The sequence below is a fragment of the Mytilus galloprovincialis genome, chromosome 1 (assembly GCF_965363235.1).
Source record: "Mytilus galloprovincialis chromosome 1, xbMytGall1.hap1.1, whole genome shotgun sequence".
NCBI lineage: Eukaryota > Metazoa > Mollusca > Bivalvia > Mytilida > Mytilidae > Mytilus > Mytilus galloprovincialis.
In genome coordinates, this window is record NC_134838.1 from 45,159,095 (window position 1) to 45,181,285 (window position 22,191).

At 33.0% G+C, this 22,191-nt stretch overlaps 1 long non-coding RNA gene across 1 annotated transcript in view; it reads right to left on the reverse strand.

The window, feature by feature from the left end:
* Nucleotides 1–17,151, reverse strand: part of LOC143079038 (uncharacterized) — a 28,222-nt gene extending 11,071 nt beyond the window's left edge. The window contains exons 1-3 of the long non-coding RNA XR_012979329.1: nucleotides 17,107–17,151; nucleotides 15,571–15,671; nucleotides 8,414–8,538 (exon numbers count right to left, since the gene is read on the reverse strand). This is a non-coding gene — a long non-coding RNA (uncharacterized LOC143079038). The remainder of the gene's footprint in view (nucleotides 1–8,413; nucleotides 8,539–15,570; nucleotides 15,672–17,106) is intronic.
* Nucleotides 17,152–22,191: the final 5,040 nt, after the last annotated feature.

The following is a 22,191-nucleotide window of genomic DNA, read 5'->3' on the forward strand; positions in this document are numbered from 1 at the left end:
GAAGATCATTAATGAAATACAGAGTGAGTACTTACTTAAAGTTGTTGCTCTATGGAGTTTCTAATTATAGACACTAAAACTAATAAAACATAAAAACTTAAGCTGCAGGCTACATTTTTAAAGAATAATCTTAAATTTATTTTAATCAACACTTTTTTGTAGCTTTACAATATATTTTTATCATCTAATTCATGTATTGCATATTTACACAATTTGCCTGAAACAGGTCAGGCATTTTGTGAAATTTTCATTAAAAATTTCAGGCATTTTACAAAATGACTAGGTTTTTTAGGCATTTTACAAAATGCCTGTCAACTTTAGGCATTTTAGAAAATGCCTAAAAATTCAGTCATTTTACAAAATGCCTAAATTTAGAAAATGCCTGTAACATATATAATAATGACCGTTTATCTGTTATTGATGAATTTCAATATTTAGGTATTGTATTTTCTAGAAAAGGTACTTTTCATGTTAATAAATCTAGACTGGTTCAACAAGCCAGAAAAGCAATGTTTTATGTATTACGTAAGGCAAGAAAATTGTATTTACCCATAGATGTATTGTTACAACTTTTTGATGCTATGGTTAGCCCTATATTAATGTATGGTGCAGAAGTTTGGGGATATGAGAAAAATGATGTTATTGAATCATTGCACTTAGAATTTTGTAAATATATAATGAAAGTTAAAAAAATGTACACCTAATTGCATTGTATATGGTGAACTAGGTAGAGTACCGATATATAAAAAAGAAGATGTGGTATGATTGCCAATGAGACAACTATCCACAAAAGACCAAAATGACACAGACATTAACAACTATAGGTCACCGTACGGCCTTCAACAATGAGCAAAGCCCATACCGCATAGTCAGTATAATAGGCCCCGATAAGACAATGTAAAACAATTCAAACGAGAAAACTAACGGCCTTATTAATGTAAAAAAAAAAAATGAACGAAAAACAAATATGTAACACATAAACAAACGACAACCACTGAATTACAGGCTCCTGACTTGGGACAGGCACATACATAAATAATGTGGCGGGGTTAAACATGTTAGCGGGATCCCAACCCTCCCCCTAACCTGGGACAGTGGTATAACAGTACAACATCAGAACGAACTATAACAATGTCTGTTAATATTAAGGCAAGAATGGTTGGTTTTTGGAAACGTATTGTTACTGGCAAAAAAGAGAAAATGCCTCGTACATTGTATGAAATGCTATATAAACTTGATTCTGATAATGTATACCACTCTAAGTGGTTTGGATTGTGTAAAAGATATATTATCTGAATGTGGTTTTATTAATGCCTGGAATAATCAATATATAGATACAAACTGTCAGTTGTCTAAAAATGTGAAACAGTATTACCACAATTTATTTGTAAATGAATGGAAGGCTAAGATATTTAATACGTCAAAATGTTTAAATTATAAAATGTACAAGTCTGAGTTTGGGTTTGAAGATTATTTAACTACATTGCCTTTTGATCCAAGAATTAATTTGTGTAAATATAGGTGCTGTAGTCGTAGGTTCCCTATTGAATGTGGTATATTTTATAGCATTAATAGATCAGAAAGAATATGTGATTTATGTAACATAAATGTCCTAGGAGATGAGTTTCATTACATATATGATTGTACTTTCTTTAATGCTGAACGGCTGAAATTTTTGCCTGCAGAAATTTGTACGGTTAAAAAAACTATAAGTTTCTCTAATTTAATGAACAGCAAAGATAAATTTGTTCTTGTTGGCTTAGCCAAGTTTTGTAAAATTGTAATGTCATTTTACAAATGATATTTACCTTCCCATTTATTCATGCATTTGTAAATATGTTTGTTCATGTATTATTTCTTATTTCTTATATTGTTGTACTGTCATACCTCATGTGAGGCCTTTAGTGAAATACAATGTGTCAATGTGTCAATGTCGTCCTAGATAAAATAGCATTAAATAAAAAATCTTTGGTCATCTCAACTCGATTGCTTTTCTCACTTTTGCCGTACCTGCTAAAGCAAGAAAACCAATCTCGTTGAGATGACCAACGATAATCTATAATTATTTATAAAAGTTAAAAACATCTATTATTATTGCATGTATATTATCAACACCTGTTGAGTTTTCAATCCAGTCCCCTGAAACTCGCACACACATTTTTGCAAATATTGAAGTTGTTTACCTGTTTTAATGAAATATGAAGAGGATTTTGTTAAAGAACATAGGACAATTGAAGAAAAAAAGGTAAACAATTTTGTGTAATCAACTCCCTTGTATTTATCAACTAATAACCTTGAAACTTCATCGACAGATTGCACACATTTAGACGTTGTGCACCTATTTTTATTTCAGAGTGGTTTAAGAACCCCGGCCTCTCCCATGTTTACAAATTTTCGAAATTAAAAATTTTGTAAGGAATGTTTTTAAAAGGCTGTACCAACTGTATAAATTTTGAGGTCAGTTTCAACCTAAATGCTTTACAAAAGATTTAACCATCCCATCCCATCATGGATTTTTGTGTAACTATATTTGTTTACAAATATTCTCCTTACAGCAATGTCCGATTCTCGAAATATTTCTTAGGAACCAAGCCAATTGAGTTTTTGGCCTTTGGTCCATTTAAAAGTTGCATTATCAATTCTATTTTCGGTCATGGCATTTGAATGTTACCTTAATATCTTTCGCCCCTATACCAATACTCTTATGTAATGCATCCAATATAATTAACTTTGAAAACCCGAATGTTAACACGAGTTGCGAGAAAGGTGTCAAACTTTTGGCAAGGTTCTTACTCAGTCCTTAGTTTTCTATGAAGTGTTTTGTTGAATATTTTGAATTTTGTCTTTTGGCAATGATGTTATCTGTCCTTCTTATGATTTTTGTCGTCTAGATGTCTCGTTTGTTTTTTTAGACAACACTAAATCTGCTTACAATTAATTTGGTTAACTTGTCGGTTGAAACTCTCGATAATAAAAGAGAGACGAAAGATACCAGCAGAGGCGGATTTAGAGGGGGGCCCAGGGGGCCCGGGCCCCCCCTTTTTGGGAAAAAATTCGGTTGCTTATATAGGGAATCACTGAAGCATGACTGGAGCGGGCCCCCTCTTAGGTCAGTCAGTGGGCCCCCACTTATGAAAATTTCTGGATCCGCCACTGACCAGAGGGACAGTCAAACTCATATATCGAAAAATTAACTGACAACGCCATGGCTAAAAATGAAAAAGACAAACAGACAGACAATAGTACACATGACACAACATAGAAAACTTAAGAATTAACAACACGAACCCCACCAAAAACTAGAGGTGATATCAGGTGCTCCGGAAGGGAAAGCAGATCCTGCTCCATATGTGGCACCCGTCGTGTTGATTATGAGATAACAAATCCGGTAAATAGTCTAATTTGGTAGGTGACATTCATGAAAGGGAAGGGGATTGTAGTAACGACGTAAGGAATATATCCGATTCCGATATAATTTGTGAAACGGTTATTTCATAACGGTCAACCAACTCGTTATGGCGTCCGTAAAATTTACGAAGTGATGATTTCAACTCTTGATTTAATAACTTCCTTGTGAGCAACAACCCTCTATCAAGAAAATCATGATAGGAAATGCAAGCACGGGAATATCGTATCGATTGGGAGAAAAATACACCGTATGCAGATGCTGCTGGAATGTTGCTACTTAGAAATTGGAAGTTCACAATTGGAAAGCTGAACTCATCTCTTTTGTCGTAAAGTTTTTTCAATCGACCCTCATTGTCAATTTCTAGATGTAAGTAAAGATATGAGTCCGACTTAACTGTATCTGTTGTATCCTTTATCTCTAGTTCAATGTGATAGATGCGTTAAACATAGTCACCAAATTTGGAATTATTTACTGAAAGAACATAATCTATATAGCGGAAAGTAGAGTTAAAGGATATTGCTAATTTCTTATTTTTCTTCCTAAGAAGTTCCTGTATGAAGTCAGCCTCATAATAATAAAGAAACAAGTCGGCAAGAAGAGGGGCACAATTCGTTCTCATTGGAATGCCGATAGTCTGTTGAAAAACACGTCCTCCGAACGTAACAAATATGTTGTCAATCAAGAAATCAAGCATCTTGATAATGTCAGTTTCAGAGAATTTTTTGTTTGAATCAGAATGATCCTTTATAGTGGAAGATATTAGCAAGCAAAATCGAGGGAATTGTGCAAATGATGATACAAGCATGAAAATTACCACAAAGCATCATTATTATATACTTTTTAAGAAATAACTGCTGGCCATTAAAATTAATTTTTTTTTCAAGATGGCCACGGCCATGTTTTCTTTAGTTTGAAAATACTGATTTTTCTGGAAAACTTTTCTTTGAACTTCTTTTTAGTAAAAACCAATTACCTGGTTAGGTGAATCTTCCTTACATCACATATTTATTACAAATTAATATTTGACATATCTAGTATTTGCGCATGCAAAATTATTTCAAAAACATTTGAACTATTTAACATATATTTAGTGTTTTTGGATTTCTAATGATATTATGAATTGGTTAATAACATTTTCAAGGTTATGATACACATGTGTTTAACACTTTTGCGCATGTGCAAACTATTTATAGATATCAAGAGCGATTTGTATACACTACCAAGCATTTCTCAGGTATTCGATGTTTAAGGCGAAAATGTAGTTAATCCCGGAGAACCACCAATTGGAACTGCAGATCAGCCACTTTTGGAAATGCCTAATCAAATTCAGTGGGAATGGCCTGATTTGTAAGGAAAAGATAAGTGTATCGTCATGTTTGGTGGATTGCACATTGAAATGACTTGTTATAAATCTTTGGGTGATATATTGCGTGATAGGGGATGGACATTTCGTCTAACTGAAGCCAATATTGCAACACCAAGAACAGCAGATTCTTGTAATGTATTTTCAAATGTACCTAGAACTAGACAGGCGCATCAGACAACCGCTTGTATTTTGCTTGAATTGTTAATTTCGGATTATGAAAGCTCAACTCAGAATATATAATTATGTCATGACTATGTGGCGTTCAATGATTTAAAAGACTGGTATAAGGAAATAGAGTAATCTCGACCACAGTTTAATTCCTGGCGTTTAATTATGAATTAAGAACTACTTCTGATTTTGGTATTATACTCATTTCATGAGTGAGATTTCGTACTATTAAAAAAATCCATATAAAGCACAAAAGCGTATTGTTTTAGGTCTTGATCGTGTAAATTATGCTAGATCGTTACCGACCGTCTCCGAGATATGACTTCCCTTCCCGAACATCATCAACAGGTGGCAAATGTCTTTCTTACAACACAATTGATCATGCACAAGTACAGAATAATGCAATTGAGAAGGGCGATGTTGGTGCCATAGGATTAACCGAAGATCCATTTTAGACAAATGGATGGTAGCTGGACCAGTGAAGTCAGTATACTAGAAGATGAATTTGAAAGATCTAGTGGTTTGGGTCATTCTACAACAGACGAACGAAATACTGAAGTCTCTACGAAAACACAAAAAGATTTCTTTAAACAGCTTTAAAGGCATTGTAAAGTGATAACGAGTCGTCAGATTTGTAAAAAAACAATACTCCATTTAGGAAATTGTTGTTTCGGGAACAGGTAAGATATGTAAATAAACTTCAAGATATTGGTCCAAACAAAACGAAGACCTTTTGAAGCAAATGCAAAACGAAGGAGAACCTGCTTTTTATAACCAAATAAACAAGTGAAACTGCGAGCTACTGCTCACTGATGATACCCCCGCCGCAAGTGGATAATATTAATTGTGTAAAAATATGCAAGTGTTCGGTAAACAGGAAGTAGTCGAGTGATGAATCTGAAAACGCATCACACGGTATAGCTGACTTATATTAACCCTTAAACCAAATTTCAGAAATCCTTGTATTGTAGTTCCTGAGAAAAATGTGACGAAAAATTTTCAACTTGGCTATCATGTGTAAAATCAAACAAGTGTTCGGTAAACAGGAAGTTGTTGAGTGATGAATCTGAAAACGCATCACACGGTATAGCTGACTTATATCAAGCCTGAAACCAAATTGCAGAAATCCTGGTAGGGTAGTTCCTGAGAAAAATGTGACGAAAAATATTCATTGGTCGGACGGACTGACTGACAGACTGACGGACTGACGGACTGATGGACTGATGGACTGACGGAAGGACAGACAGAGGTAAAACAGTATACCCCACTTTTTACAAAGCGGGGGTATAAAAAGAACCACTTCCTATTTTGGCCACAAAATTAAACTTGAAATGTCTTAGTCAAAAACAAAGCTAGATAACCTTAAAAGTGATTTCGATATCTTTTCTAGACTTTTCATTTCTTGTCATAGTAGGCAGTTTTACTTGGAATATTTTTTATCCATAAAAACTAAATTGCTCCTCCGTCTGTATCTCAGGATGTCACTTGAAATAGTGGTATTAAATCGCTGCAAATGGGTTTACTTGAAACATTCTGCGATTTGCTGATCCAAATTCGGACGCATTTATCGTTGGTGGGGCAGCAATGGTTAATTCCAGGGCACAAAGTTGGGCAAAAATATTTGATGATTATGCTAATGATGTCATACTGCCTTATATAAAATCTTGCATCGATAAGTATTCAAAAGTACACATTGTATTTGATGTTTACTAAATGAATAATGTAAAGGCTGTGACAAGACAAGGCGAGGTTCTTGTGCCAGATGGAAAATTGTTGATTCTGGTAGAACACCAATGGTTTGTAGTAGTTTTCTCTGTGGAGATGACAACGAAACGAAATTGTTCAAGTTTCTTGCTGACAAAATTGCTTCTTAAGAGACTAATAAAAATGTGTATGTTACTCATGATGAAAATCTTCTTTGCAATTTCAATAAAGATACTTCCTATCTACCCTCTTGTAATCATGAAGAAGCAGATACACGAATGTTTGTCCATGTTCGGCATGATTATGAAAAGTGTTGTAAAATGTAATTTTATGTAGTACTGACAGAGATGTAAAAGTTTCAGGAATTGCAGCAATCGCAAAATTAGATAGGACAAATTGTGGATAGGTTATGGAAGGAATAACGTCTTTTGATGGCTTCCTGTACGTGACATATCAAATGCGTTTGGTCCTTGGTTGCTGCTCTTACTTTCGTCCATGCATTCAGTGGATGGTGGACTTTGTTGAATTGTCATGAGAAATGGAAGATGTCAGGTTGGCTAACAATGGAAGGTTTTCCAGATGTAAAGGACTTTTTTTTTGGCTGAAGTATGAAGCGAGGCACTATGTGAATTGTTTGCCAGGAAACAGCGCCATTGTGATGCAATTCCGCCTACAAGAGGTTCTTTTCCAGAGCACACCAAAAGATAAGTATATCAAAGAGGAGTTGTTTGGGCTCAGCCTGATTCGTGTATTCTACAGGTACATGTACCAAGTCATGAACACTGGGGTTTGATGAAAGAAAGAATGACAGTTGGAAACTAAAATGGACTTCTTTGACTGCCGTTGCAACCTCGTGTCAGAAAAATTTGAAATGCGTAGGCGAAAATACAGCTGTGTTGGTAACTGTAGATGCTACCGTTCTGGCCTTCCTTGTACGGGTTGTTGTATAGGCAACTATCAGATAATTAAAAGACAAGCAACCTGTCTTTCTAACCAAACTAGGCATTTAAAATTAACAAAGAGTATTATCACTTGATAATTTGATGGAAATAATAAAAATATTTTCTACGTATTTGTCGCCATTTTTTAACCGGAAGTCACCATTTTTTTCATTTATGTGTTATTTGTCGTACTTAGGAACTGTTTTTAACGTTTAATCATAACTTACATTGGATTATACCTATCACACATATTTCAAGGATTTACATCCCTTGTGAAGTTGCTTGAAAGTATAAAAATTGAAAATTTTGACTTTTTGACCTGCATTTTGAAACCGGAAGACACCTTTAGTTTCATTAATGTACTGTCTAGTCCTAATTTAGGAACTGACATTTACTTTTTATCAAATCTAAAATTGGATTTTACATATAACACACCTTTCAAAGGATTAACGAATTATTGCCAATTTGTAATGACGCCATTTTCGAAATGTGTGGTGGCCATTTTGAAAAAAAAAAAAAAAATTCTGGCCAGCAGCGGATATTTCTTAAGTATCATTTAGTCAACCTTTATACCAAATTTCATGCTTTTATCACAATTTGCACAATTATGTCCATAATATCTCCCACTATTTACAAAGTAGGATTTATCCCTTCCTAAGACAAGATACTTGTATCTTCGTTTGCCATTCTTTTTTTTATGAAACAAAGCAAAATGAATCATGAATCATGTTTGAATCGGCACTTATTACAGGTCTACCAAAAACGCAATGCACATATACTCTGTTAATTTAAATCATCGTCAAGCAAGTTAAAGTTATGGTTTACCTGTAACCCAAAATATCTGAATCCCCTGCAGTGATGTCTGCATTTCTCTAATGTAATCCCATGTAAGAAAGATATCCTATGCTTTAACAATCTATTGCCGTCGTCCACGTAACATCCAACATAACCTAGTGACAAAAGTCATTATCTTTATACATATTAAAATAAGGAATTGCGATATGTTTGTAAATGAAACAATCAACCACCATAGATATGTAGCATAAACAAATACAATTAATACAAAAAATCCCCTACACAGCTACTTTTGCATAGGTACTATTTCTGTACCAAAAATCTGTAGTACTGGAAAATGACTTTTAATATTCAGTACTATTTGGTTACTTTAAAATTATTGTAATATTAAGGTACCTGTATTTTAAAGTACTGGATTTGTACTTGAAATTTTAAGTACTACAGATTTTTGGTAATACCGTTACATTTTCAGCATTTTGAAAGTTTGTCTATTTCAAATCTCTCTTAAAAGTTATGATGTTCCAACATGGAATACTGTGATCATTGTTGGTATTGTCTGTACCAATATTTTAGTACCCTTATATTAACGGCTAGAAAAGTTATACGACTAGAACAGTTATACGGTTAGAACTGATTTGGTCAGATCTACGGCTAAAATTGATTTAGTCAGTTCTACCTATAGAACAGTTTTAAGAACTCTTTGTCTTAGATACAAATAGGTCAAAAGAATATAATATATATTAAAAAATCCTCATTTTGAACTGTTCTACAATCCTGACAGGTTTTGTCAGTTCTACCCTAGAACAGTTTTAGACAGTTTTACGACTAGAACAGTTCTACGGCTAGAAAAGTTATACGACTAGAACAGTTACTAGTATACGATTAAAACTGATTTGGTCAGTTCTACGGCTGAAATTGATTTAGTCAGTTCTATCCATAGAACAGTTATAAGGACTCTTTGTCTTGAATATAAATAAGTCAAAAGAATATCATATATATTAAAACAATTCTCATTAAGAACTGTTCTACAATCCTGACAGGTTTTGTCAGTTCTACGGCTAGAACAGTTTTAGACAGTTTTGCACACAGTTCTACAGTTAGAACTGATTTATTCAGTTATGCTGACAGTTCTACAGATAGAACTGATTTGGTTACTTCTGCTTACAGTTCTTCGACAGAACTGTTTATACATTTATTTAAACAGAGACTTATAAACTTACAAACTTGGTCAGATTACATTGGTAACTCATCAAAGTTTGTATTTTACTCAAAAGTTGTGGATTATGTTTGTTTAAATGAAGACATACAGCAACTGTCATATAACCTTATCAGTTCAATAGTTTGAGAAAAAATCTAGTATAATCTACAGTGGAGATCACATCTAACCTCTCATCAAATCCGTCAGAATCTGTCAGGAGAACTGTTCTAGGACAGTATGTAGAACTGTCATCATGACACCTTTTAGACAGTTCTAGCTAGAACAGTTCTAACCTAGAACAATTCTAACCTAGAACAGTTCTAACCTAGAACTGATCCTTACAGTTCTACCCTAGAACAGTTTAAGACAGTTCTACTTCGAACTGACAAAATATTTGGTCTGTTTTACGACTAGAACAGTTCTACGGCTAGAACAGTTATACGACTAGAACAGTTATACGATTAGATTTTCAAAATATTTTGATAGACTTGAATTTGTAGTAAATTTATTTATTTATCAAGTATATTCATTTTCATAAACTCATAGTAACAGCATTTAGCTTTTTTCAGAAATACAGCAAGATTTTTCAAAGTAATTCTAAAAAGACTAATTAATGAGTATCTGTAACAATTACTTTGACACCATAACGGTAAAACTTTATATCAGCCAAAATTGGAAACACTAGTACAAAATGGAATTCATTTTCTATTTCATTTGTATTACAAATTTTACACAACCTATTTTCCCTTGATTGATTTTCATGTCTACCTTGTTTTATAGCTAGCTAATGGTTTGAACATATAATTGAAAAAAAAATCATACATGACAATACTTGACAGTAATGCATGAAATAACCAGTCTTGTAAAAGAAAAAGTCATATTCAGATAATTCATCAAAAAATTCTCCTTTATGTGAAAAATTCTGAGTTATAAACATATATTTTAGGTGTGTCAAAGCACTATTATTTTTTTTATTTTAGGTAACACGGATACTAAAGCTTGTACACATGATAAAATGGAGTGAATATTTTATTGGTTAACTTCCGGTGATGCTTATTTTCTTATATGCCATGAAATATTAGATGATATTTTGTCTATAGTACTAAACAGAAATAAACCTTAACTCATGCCAAGTTTTTCTTTGTTTGAAACAAAGATAAAATATGCACATATTTTTGAAAAGTGCAAATTTAACAAAGAATAATAAGGGAAAAATCAATGGTAGCAAGCATAACACCTAGAACCGATATAGCGGAAGTTTAAATATTAAACCCGATTTGTCAATAGATATACATGAAACGTAATTTCCGAAATTGAAATTAAGAAAATAATATAAATAACTGTAAAAGTTATATAATTTTTACAAACAAACATTTTGTCTTACATAGTAGCCTTTATGCAATAAATAAATGACACAGTAGTATACCGTTGTTTAGAAATCACCAACCAATTGAGAGGAAACAAATTGTGGGTACAACTATAACCGAGGGAAACACTACTTCAATTTATTTAGTACAAAACTAATGGAAAAGTAGTGTATGCATGTTCAAAAACTTCAAAAATAACTTATTTTGATAGCATCACTGGGGTAAAGCTGATGACCGTAACTGCATTCACGGTCATCCCAAGATGTCGGATGAAATATTAGGTCAGTTTCTGTATTGTCTGTTAAAGTGTTTCTATATCATTTTCTTTACAAATCATACATTGAAACGATGTAAATTTATAAAAGAATCACTCGGAAATCACTAATTACTTCTGAGAAATGTGCATGAAACGGGAAATTTGATTTGAAAAAATCGCCAAGATGACCGTAAATCACAATCGAGATGACCGTAACAGAATCAGCGATCATAACAAGGGTGACCGTAACTGCTTTTAAGATGACCGTAATTTGTAAATGATGACCGTAACTTTTAAAGGATGACCCTCAATTCTAAGAAATATCCGTATTTATATAACTATCTTTTTGTATCAAATGATTAATCGTGTTTGGTATACACATATTAATATAAGAGTTTTATCCTATAGGTAGAAGAAAATAAGACGTGCTTCAAATCGGAGATTACCATATGTATCTTTTTTACAGTAGAGGGTTTAATTTTTAAAATGAATTTGCCAAAAGACATGCAAATGAACAGGAAGGGAAAACATGCTACAAAAGCGCGATAAAATGACACCTTACAAGCATAATGAAAAAAATGCGGTGCACAGCCTTCAACTGCTCGACAAAAGATTTATTTTTGTTTCTGGGATTCCTTTTAATGACATATAGTAAATACACATTTTTAAAAATGCCAAAAAATTGCATGTACACCCATTGATATTATATCGTCTTTCATTTTGTCGTGCAAATAAAATAACAGAAATATTTTGAAAATATCATTCGAATAAACTAGTGAAGGTGAGCTCCAGCAAAGTAGATCCTTAAAATAGTATTGTACGAAAAGCGTATCACAAGGCGGAACGTTGTAAATTTGTATATATATATAGAAATGTTATTCATACAGTCAGGATTCTACTTCTTCAAAATTATCTCCCCAGTTCATGCTCACAATCTTAGAAATGGAAGCCATTGTAGGGATGACGCTCTGCCAATTTTGCTCTTGAAAACTGATAAATTTATCCACATAGCACCATTACGATCGATCGTTATATGTCAGTTATATTTTAAAAGACAAATGTATCTACTAGCTAATGAGCATTAGTTAATGATCTTGTCTGCATTGATTCAACTTAAAAATATTGTCTGTTCGGATGTCAGATGGAATTTTTGAAAATTCTTAAGCATTTAAAAGAATTCTAATTAAATATTTCGTGGAAGGGCAGACTAAACATTTTCAGTGGTTGAAGATTATAAACCCTAGTTATCACACACAAGAAAATCATATTTTTTCGAAGATATCCATTTTCATCATCCAAATTAAAAGACTGTCGTCAAGTACTTTTAGAAAAAATAGCTATTCAAACACACCTACTCTGTTTTTGTGATTCATTAGATAGGTATCTCACTTGACCCATATATTTCATCTTTTCGTACTGTCACTCATTTTTGTCGAGCCTGCAACTTTTGTTGCAGAAAGCTCGACCTAGGGATAATGACCCGGCGGCGGCGGCGGCGGCGGCGTTAGCTCACTTCTTAAAAGCTTTATATTTTAGAAGGTGGAAGACCTGGATGCTTCATACTTTGTATATAGATGCTTCATGTTACGAAGTTTCCGTCAGTCACATGTCCAATGTCCTCGACCTCATTTCATGGATCAGTGAACAAGGTTAAGTTTTGGTGGTGAAGTCCATATCTCAGATACTATAAGCAATAGGGCTAGTATATTCGGTGTATGAAAGGACTGTAAGGTGTACATGTCCAACTGGCAGGTGTCATCTGACCTTGACCTCATTTTCATGGTTCGGTGGTTATAGTTAAATTTTTGTGTTTTGGTCTTTTTATCTAATGCTATATGCCATAGGTCAACTATATTTGGTGTATGGAAATATTTTATGATCTTTCTGTCAGTCGAGCAGGTTTTATTTAACCGTGACCTCATTTTCACGGTTCATTGCACAGTGTTAAGTTTTTGTGTTTTGGTCTATTTTTCTTAAACTATAAGTAATGTGTCAACTATATATGTTGTATAGAAGCATTGTTAGCTGTACCTGTCTGCCTGGCATGGTTCATCTGACCTGGACCTCTTTTTCAAGGTTCATTGGTCTTTGTTTAGTTATCTTGGTTAATGATAAGTTTATGTGACAGTTGTAATAAAGCATAGCTTTATACTTAGGACTACCAACATAATATCAATGATTAGTATAGAAGGCGAGACATTTCAGCGTGTGCACTCTTGTTTACCTTATAAAGTCAATCTGTAGCTTTGATATATAATAATGATAGAATCTGAAGCGAGATGCTATATAAAATACTCTTGCTTTGTACGTTTTAAAGACAAAATATACACCCCAAACATGCCCTAACATAAAAAGGTGCACTCAATTTTTCTCTTTTCGATACAATCGTTACCTGTTTTGGGGAATTTTTTCTTGATTCACATAATAGAAGGGCAGACACGAAAATTTCTGAACTAAAAGATTGATATGTTCTCCGTCCGTGATAAAAAAAAATCGGAGGTTATGCATTTTCTACATCCAACTTATAGATACTGTATATAAAAAAGAAGATGTGGTATTATTGCCAATGAGACAACTATCCAGAAAAGACCAAAATGACACAAACATTAACAACTATAGGTAACCGTAAGGCCTTCAACAATGAGCAAAGCCCATACCGCATAGTCAGCTATAAAAGGCCCCGATAAGAACCATGTCGTCGACTTGATATCTTATTGTTTTGCATTACTATGTAATAGATACATTGAAAACTTATGCAAATGGTGTTTTTAAAATAAGAAAATTGTCCTTTTATTTGTTTCTATTAACTTTTTAAAATTTTGTTACTATATCAAACATTACAGTTAACATTTATCGCTTTCTCGATAAACACAGAGCTTCGATTCTTTTGTTCTATTTCAAAAGTGTTTCCGCCTGCATATATCAAGACAAATTAAGATTTTAATCTGCTTCCTTTGGAACCATACACATGGGCTCGATTACCAAATATTCGTATGTATTATTAATGTTTTTAATGCTCCATTTATTGGCATCATGTTTTTCTGGTCTGTGCGTACGTTCGTCCGTTCGTCTGTTTGTTTGTCCGTTTGTCCAGCTTCAAGTTAAATAAAATTGAAACTTAGTACACATTTTCCCTATGGTATGACCTTTTTAATTCTAATGTTAAATTACAGTTTTATCCCATTTTCATAGTCCACTAAACATAGAAAATGATAGTGTAGATGAGGCATCCGTGTACTAGGGACACATTCATGTTTCTTCAAATTTTCGTCGTATCGCTGTCTATTTGTGTTAAAATTTTAACGTCGACATCAATAAATATTTCATTGTTTACGGAAATATGCAATTTACTATCATTGTTATAAATCCTAAATATGGCCAATTATATTATAGTTTAAGAAAAGAAATTTATGAAACATATTTATATTCGCTAACCCTATTGAGATCGACAAACTCAACAAAAAAGCTTCGAATACAATACGGATATTTCTTAGAATTGATGGTCATCCTATAAAAGTTACGGTCGTCCTATATAAATTACAGTCAGTCTTTACAAATTACGGTCATCCTTTACAAGTTACGGTCATCTTTTTACCAATCACGGTCATCCTTGTTTTATGTTACGGTCATCTTGAAAATATTTTGATTATGATTTACGGTCATCTTAACGATTTTTTCAAATCGAATTTCTCGTTTCATGCACATTTCTCGGAAGTAATTAGTGATTTTCGAGTGATTCTTTTATAAATTTACATCGTTTCAATGTATGATTTGTAAAGAAAATGATATAGAAACACTTTAACAGACAATACAGAAAATGACCTAATTTTTCATCCGACATCTTGCCTGGGATGACCGTAAATGCAGTTACGGTCATCAGCTTTACCCCAGTGAGCATGCCATTAGTATTTAATTATAAGCAATTGCTGTCCTCAAAGCCATTTTGTTACAAAACGTATTTCATAATGATGTTAATCTTCGGTGAGCTTTTTTAATAACTGTTTACATATCTTTTTGGATAGCGTAAAGCCTTAAATTTTCTCATTTCCATTTGGTAGAAAATGTATGTGAACGATGGCATTTTTTGTTGGTCAAATATGCAATTTTCAACTTGTTTATCATTCATTGTGACATCACAAGTGCCCGTTTTGCACTTATATAACCAAATTATATTGTTTTGTTTATTTATCAATAAGATGAACATTATTTTGAAGATCCTATTATAGTTGTTTTTAATTTCATTTTTTAGCTTTTTAATTTTAAACATGTCTTGACTCTGTGAATGAAACAAATACATGAAATATTTACCGTACGGATTTTTCAAAAGTCATGTTTCATCAATAAAGTATTTGTATAATGTACTAACCTTTATAGTGTCCAATATTTCTGTATGGATTTGAGTTACATGTAACATCAATGATCAAACAAAATATTACAAGCACCAAATTCTTCATTGTTTTCTGTAAACTGATAACATTGACACATGATAATCTATTGTCATTTGTGTAAACGCATTATTTTCAGTTCTTACATTCAAGAAGTTCGTCAATAAAACAATTTGGTTTACATTCAAATTCCCGTGAAAAATGTTTTTCTTTTACACCTCCGAACAGTTTAGTATTTCAGACTTCAAATAGTTATATCTCTGTCAATTTTTAGCACCCCTTGGTCCGGCAACTTTAAACCCTAAAAACAAATACTACCCCCCCCCCCCCCAAATGTCCCAAAAGCAAATACAGCCAAATACATATATAATTTAAAACTAGATTATAGAAACCAATAACAACAACAAAACAAAATGCAAACACAACGGATTAACAAAAAAATGTGCCATACATATGCCATATTCCGAACTCACGCACTTGGCAAGTCTTCCCAGATCCAAATGACTATGCATATAGGACAAAATCTAAATAAAACTTGTGTGTAATCTCGGACTTCATTTAATGTCTAAATACAGTCAATCGCATTTTTATTTAAGTTTGTAGTTTTAAAATTTTGAATTCAACATTTTATCACCAACGCCTCGCAATAAGCTTAAAAAATCTGTCACAAATAGCTGAAGTTCGTCTTTTTTATTTGCAGAGATTTAACATATAGATTGTAACAGTTCTTTTAATCAAATGAATGTTCCCAATCAGAATGAACACGACTTGATGACTGTATTCTGATATAATGAATATATATAGCGGTAGAACATTCCGTGTCTTTCGATATTTCTTGTCTGTCATAAATATAGCACCCCCCCCCCTTTCCAAAAAAAAAGAAGGAAAAAGGAAAAATAGGGGAGGGAAGACGAGATAGGTCTGCTTAAGGATCCTATTTATATTTACTCTCTAGACATTAAGCAACAACAAAAAAAAATAACAGTTGATATTTTATCATTGAAATATTAAAAAAATAACGCTGTCTTTGGTTATGATAATGGAAATTAGCCATTGCTATCTCATTAGTTACTAAAATAGAAACAATGATATAAGTTGATTTATACAAGTGGTATTCAGATACTGTTTCTCTGAACCGCATATCATACTTTCTTGTCACCAAAAGGGAATCTCGACAATATTTTGTATGAACGGCAAGAGATAACGTAGATGACATTTTTCCGTTACATAATCAGGAATTTAAGCTTAAAAGAAAATTTGACTTTTTTTTCCTTTTTTTTATACAGATTTTACATGCACATCAAAATTGATGGAAAGTTTATTTTCATATAAGAGATATTCGTATAAGATAAATCTATTGTCTATTGACCATTGAAATTTATTATTCGGGATATGAGATAACAAAGAATACAGTAAAGATAGAAACTATATATAAGTTACAATTTAGATAATTATAATAGACCCAATAAAATTGTCAAGATTACGTAAATACAGTTTTTTTACGGATACATATTTACCTTGTTGTTTTCTATATTTCTTTTCTTCGAATCAGTAATACAGACAGCTGTTACTTTAATTTCGAGGAAGTTGCATGTTGGTACATGTAGTGTGGCACAATTAAAATGAAATTGAAGTTATCTCTACAGGAAGTCTATAAAGAATCATGTATCATTCTATTGTTGTTGTTGTGTTTGTCTTTTAAAATCTATAAAATTTATAATCGGTACAAAATAATTTAAAAAAATCAAATAATCATTTATTTTCCTCTCTCTTCTACGAGATTGACATTTATTCTTCCGTACAATATGTATAAATTAAAATAACAAAAATACTGAACACAAAAAACAATCCAAAAAAGAAAGCTAGCTAAATTTCTCGATTGTATGACGATCGTATAAAATACCATTAATTGCTCTCTTATAACAATAAGCAGCTGCTCTGATTGATCTTGGTATATTAAAGTCGTTCAGTGAAAATGTGTCATGAATTGTATCTAAACAAGTCTATGTACAGTTATATAGTGTCATGAGCTTAGGACATTTCTAATCAAAATATTTACCAATGTCGTATGATGGTATTTATACACCTCGCCAAAAGTTAAGCAACTTTTTACACCTTAATGTTTTTCCTTCTTTATTTTGTTAAAAAAAAAAAAATTGATACTGCTTTGTTTCCATATATTTTGTTAATCTATTGTTAATCGACAGGTAAAAATTCAGGAATAGACTTTATTCCTAAGTATCTTAAAAAACAGGTTTTCGAAAGCTACATACAAGTTTTTCCCTTGCAAGTTTCGTGCAATTAAATGTAAGGTGTTTCACGTGCTGTTTTGTCAGTATATACGATAAATATTCTGTTTTGGAAGATGCCAAGGCATAAGTTAACAAGTGCACAAAAATGGCAAGTCATTGGTATGCGCAGAACAGCTGTCCACTCTGGTGTATCATACAGTGTAATTTCGAGATTATTAAAGCGCCATAAAGAGAGTGGGACCGTTGATGAGCGCGAATGTTCTGGTAGGCCACGTAAAATATCTGCAAAAGATGACAGGACTCTTTCACAGTCAGCTCGTCGACATCCATTCACTACAGCTCGCCGCTTACGCGAGAACCGTGGGAAGTTCATGGATGCGTGAGTCTACGAACTGTTAACCGCAAACTAAATTGTGCCAATTTACGTCCCCGTAGGCCAGTCAAAAGACCATTGCTGACTATCAGGCATCGTCAAGCTCGACATCAGTGGTCACGTGATAACCGCAATTGGACTTTGAGACAGTGGCGTCGAGTCCATTGGGCTGACGAGAGCAGATTCCTCCTACATCATATTGATGAACGCATGCGCGTAAGGCGCCCTCGGAATACAGTATACAGGGAACATCACATCCTTGGAACTACAGCATTTGGTGGTTGGGGTTTGACAGTTTTGGGATGCTTTTCATTTGACTGCAAAATGGACCGATATGTTCCTGATTGGACTATGACGAGTAAAAAATATCGCGATAACAGCATCCGGGATATCGTTGTGCTACATTTTGGCACTCATAATCTAGCAACTAGACCAATATTCATGGACGATAATGCTAGACCACACAGAGCACGCATTGCTGCAGATTATTTACGTCAGGAGACAATTGAGACTATTCCTTGGCCAGCCATGTTACCGGATATAAATCCCATTGAGCATGTCTTGGATGATATTGGTCGACAATAGGGTTCCAGCTTGTCATAATTGACAAGAATTACGACAGCCTTAATTGAATAATGGCACAGAATCACTGCCCGAACATTACGACACTTATTTCAAAGCATGAGACGACGTGTGGATGAACTTTTTCGGAAGAGTGGATGATACACTCGCTACTGACTTTAAATATACTCTAATGTATTAACAAATTGTCAACCACGTGTTTTAATAGAATTTTGTGTATATTGTAGAGCAAATTTGTCATAAAAAATCAGTATAAGTTGAAACTTTATCTTATGTTCGGGTTTTTTTGGGGCCATTTTACAACCATTTGCCCAAAATGAAATATTCAAACAAATAATCATGAAAACCGTCCAAAATTTGCACTTTTCAATTAACATAATGTTTGTTATCTTATTAAAATTCAAATTTTGTAATTGTATCGATATTTCGATTAGTTATAAGATCTGTAAAAAACGATTCTAAAAATAATCAGGTGTTGCTTAACTTATGGCGAGGTGTATAATTGTGAAAACGCATTCAAAAGGACTCAAATCCGTATCTTACATCAACTGAAATAAAACTACATAACATGCCTTAAACGAATTTTAGACAGAGTATTTTTAACTAAGTCAGAAGCAAATAAATTTCAGTTTTACTGTTTGCCAATGATATAAAGGAACTTTAAGCAACATTATACTATAGGGAAGCTTAGATAGTTAATCTTCAGAAAAATGAATATACCAAGTCGGGAGCATTACATTTATTTTCCTTCGGTTTGTTGATTAATTTTATCTTACGTTTTTATTTTTCAGGTTTTATGGGATTCTTACTTTTTCAAATTACCTGGTATCTCAGCAATTTTGATTTGTTGACATTTTTTAATTGTTACTTATTTGTAGTGAACTATTTATCAATTCATATATATAACACAACGTCACTCACGATATTTCTTCTTGTGGATGTTTTTGCAGTACATGTATATCAAAAAATTGAATGGTTTAAGAAAAAACCTACTTATTACACCCGGAGAAACCAACTTATTTAGACATGAAATGCACTTAGAGTAAGGTTGAAATAGGTAATGGAACATGGTATTAATGCCCCATGTACCAAAAACATTTTCAATACATAATGTAAAATGTGTTCCATTACCCATAGCAACTTCATTAATATAACGGTTCTTTGATAGGTCAGATATATATAAGGAAAGTATAACCAAGTTGGCTTTAACGAACCTCTCAATTGTGATATGAAGAGTTTAATATAATCCAGTTAACCAAACTATGTACATATTAGCTAAAGTCACTAGTGGTGACTACTATATACCAGAGGAGGATAAACATCTATTTTTATAGGAATCGTAATCGAGCCGAGTTTCATACTTTTTTTACTTGCCCCGAAATATCAACAACATAAAGATATGATAACACAAACATACGTAAGCGTTAAAAGGAAGAATTGTAAAGCATAAGATACTGAACTAAACAATAAGTGTCAATAAGACAACTCTCCATCCAAGTCACAATTTGTAAAAGTAAAACATTATAGATCAAAGTACGGTCTTTAACACTGAGCATCGGCTCTCCAAGCAGCAAGCTATAAAGGGCCCCAAAATGACTAGTGTTTTAATATTTTCTTTGCTATTAGGAGACTTTGGTGTTGATGACAGATCTTCGATTGTTTCTGTAAAATCTGTTAATAATGTTTAGATTCTAGACCATTTAGAGCTGACATATATATGTAGTACTCTAAAGTGCGATGGGGACGCTAAAGTATGGTGGTCACGCTAAAGTGCGATGGTCTACGCTAAAGTACGTGGTTCCATACGATAAAGTGCGATGGTCCGGGAAAATATAGACGTAAAAACGTAGTTCGATAATGACGTTAACAGTTGTTTATACAAACTAAAAATAAACATACTGAAAAATATATTAGGAATATTTGATTAACAATTTTTTACACCATATGTCCATGACTTACGAGTAATTGATTGAATTTAACAGTTTTTGTCGGCTGAATCACAATGTTTTACTATATAAATACAAAACAGTATACGCATACTTATCCTGCTTCTATTTGAAGCGAACGGATACATTCGAATTATTGTTTATGTGGCAGTTTACTTTAGTGATCCCCGAATGCTGTCGATTTTAATGAAAAGTAACGTCGGAAAAATAGAGATACATGTTTTCATGCGTTAACTATAAATTGTCTGCTAAAACATAAGTTCGTATTGTATATTGTAGGAAAATACGGAAAAGGAGAAAGCTCGGCGAACATTGCATTTCTCTCGCTTTTAGTTTTAACCCTCTTGCTGCGTAGCGAAATTTCAAAACATTGTCAAGAAACGGGTAAATTTCAGTAAAAAAATACCAAAAACAGTAAATTGTTATTCAGTCATGTATAACAGCAGGTTTACTCAAATAATTGAATAATTACTAAACATAAAGTATAGATGTTGTTTTTTTGTTTTAATAACGTTATTTATATGACATGACGTAACGTCATAATGATGATCACGTCACGTCCTAAGGAAGTTTCGCGCTATTCAATTAGTCAAGCACTTTGCAGTGTTTTGAAGAAAACGTTCAGTTTTTGCAAAACAGCACTATACTTTACAAAATTTCAAGTCAGATTTACTTATTTTCGGTTGACATCTTAGATCAAATCAAAAATTTCATTGGATAAAGCACATATATAAAAAAAAAGATGGCATTGCGTATTCCAAGTGTACTTCAACAAACATGACATATACAACATGACAAATAATGTAAATAAAACATAATGCAAAATAAGAGAAAATTTATTATATGCCGTATCTATAACTACAAGTCTGTTTTTTGTATAGTTCTTCCATTATTTATGGTAGACTAACTGACACTAAGCATTGTTTAGAACTTTAAATAGTGATTTTCTCATTGTTAATGACCGTACGGTTGCCTGTTATTACAGTGTACTGACATCCACTACATTTGAACTTTGGTGGATAGTTGTCTTATTGCCAATCATACCACATCTGACATCTCCTTTTTTTATATTCAAATGCTTATTTCATATATTTACAAATTTGGTTGGCATCAGCCATTTTATTTTGATTAATTAAATATGATACTGATTTGATAACATTTACTTTAACCAATTTTTGAAAATTTAAACATAAATTCTCCCGAAGGTTTTTATATTGGGTACATTATAAAAGGGAATGAGCACAATATTCTGCGTTATCTCCGCAAAATTTAAGGAAACTTTCAGTTGCTAGTGCTTTATGTAAACTGTGTATCACCCCGTTTTAATAGCGAGTGATTGTGCACTTATTTTTTATTCGTAAGGGAGCTACCATTTGATTTTTATGGGGGGGGGGGGGGGGGGGGGAGGGGGGCTAGGATGAAATTTGAAAAAAATAGGCAGGACAGGGG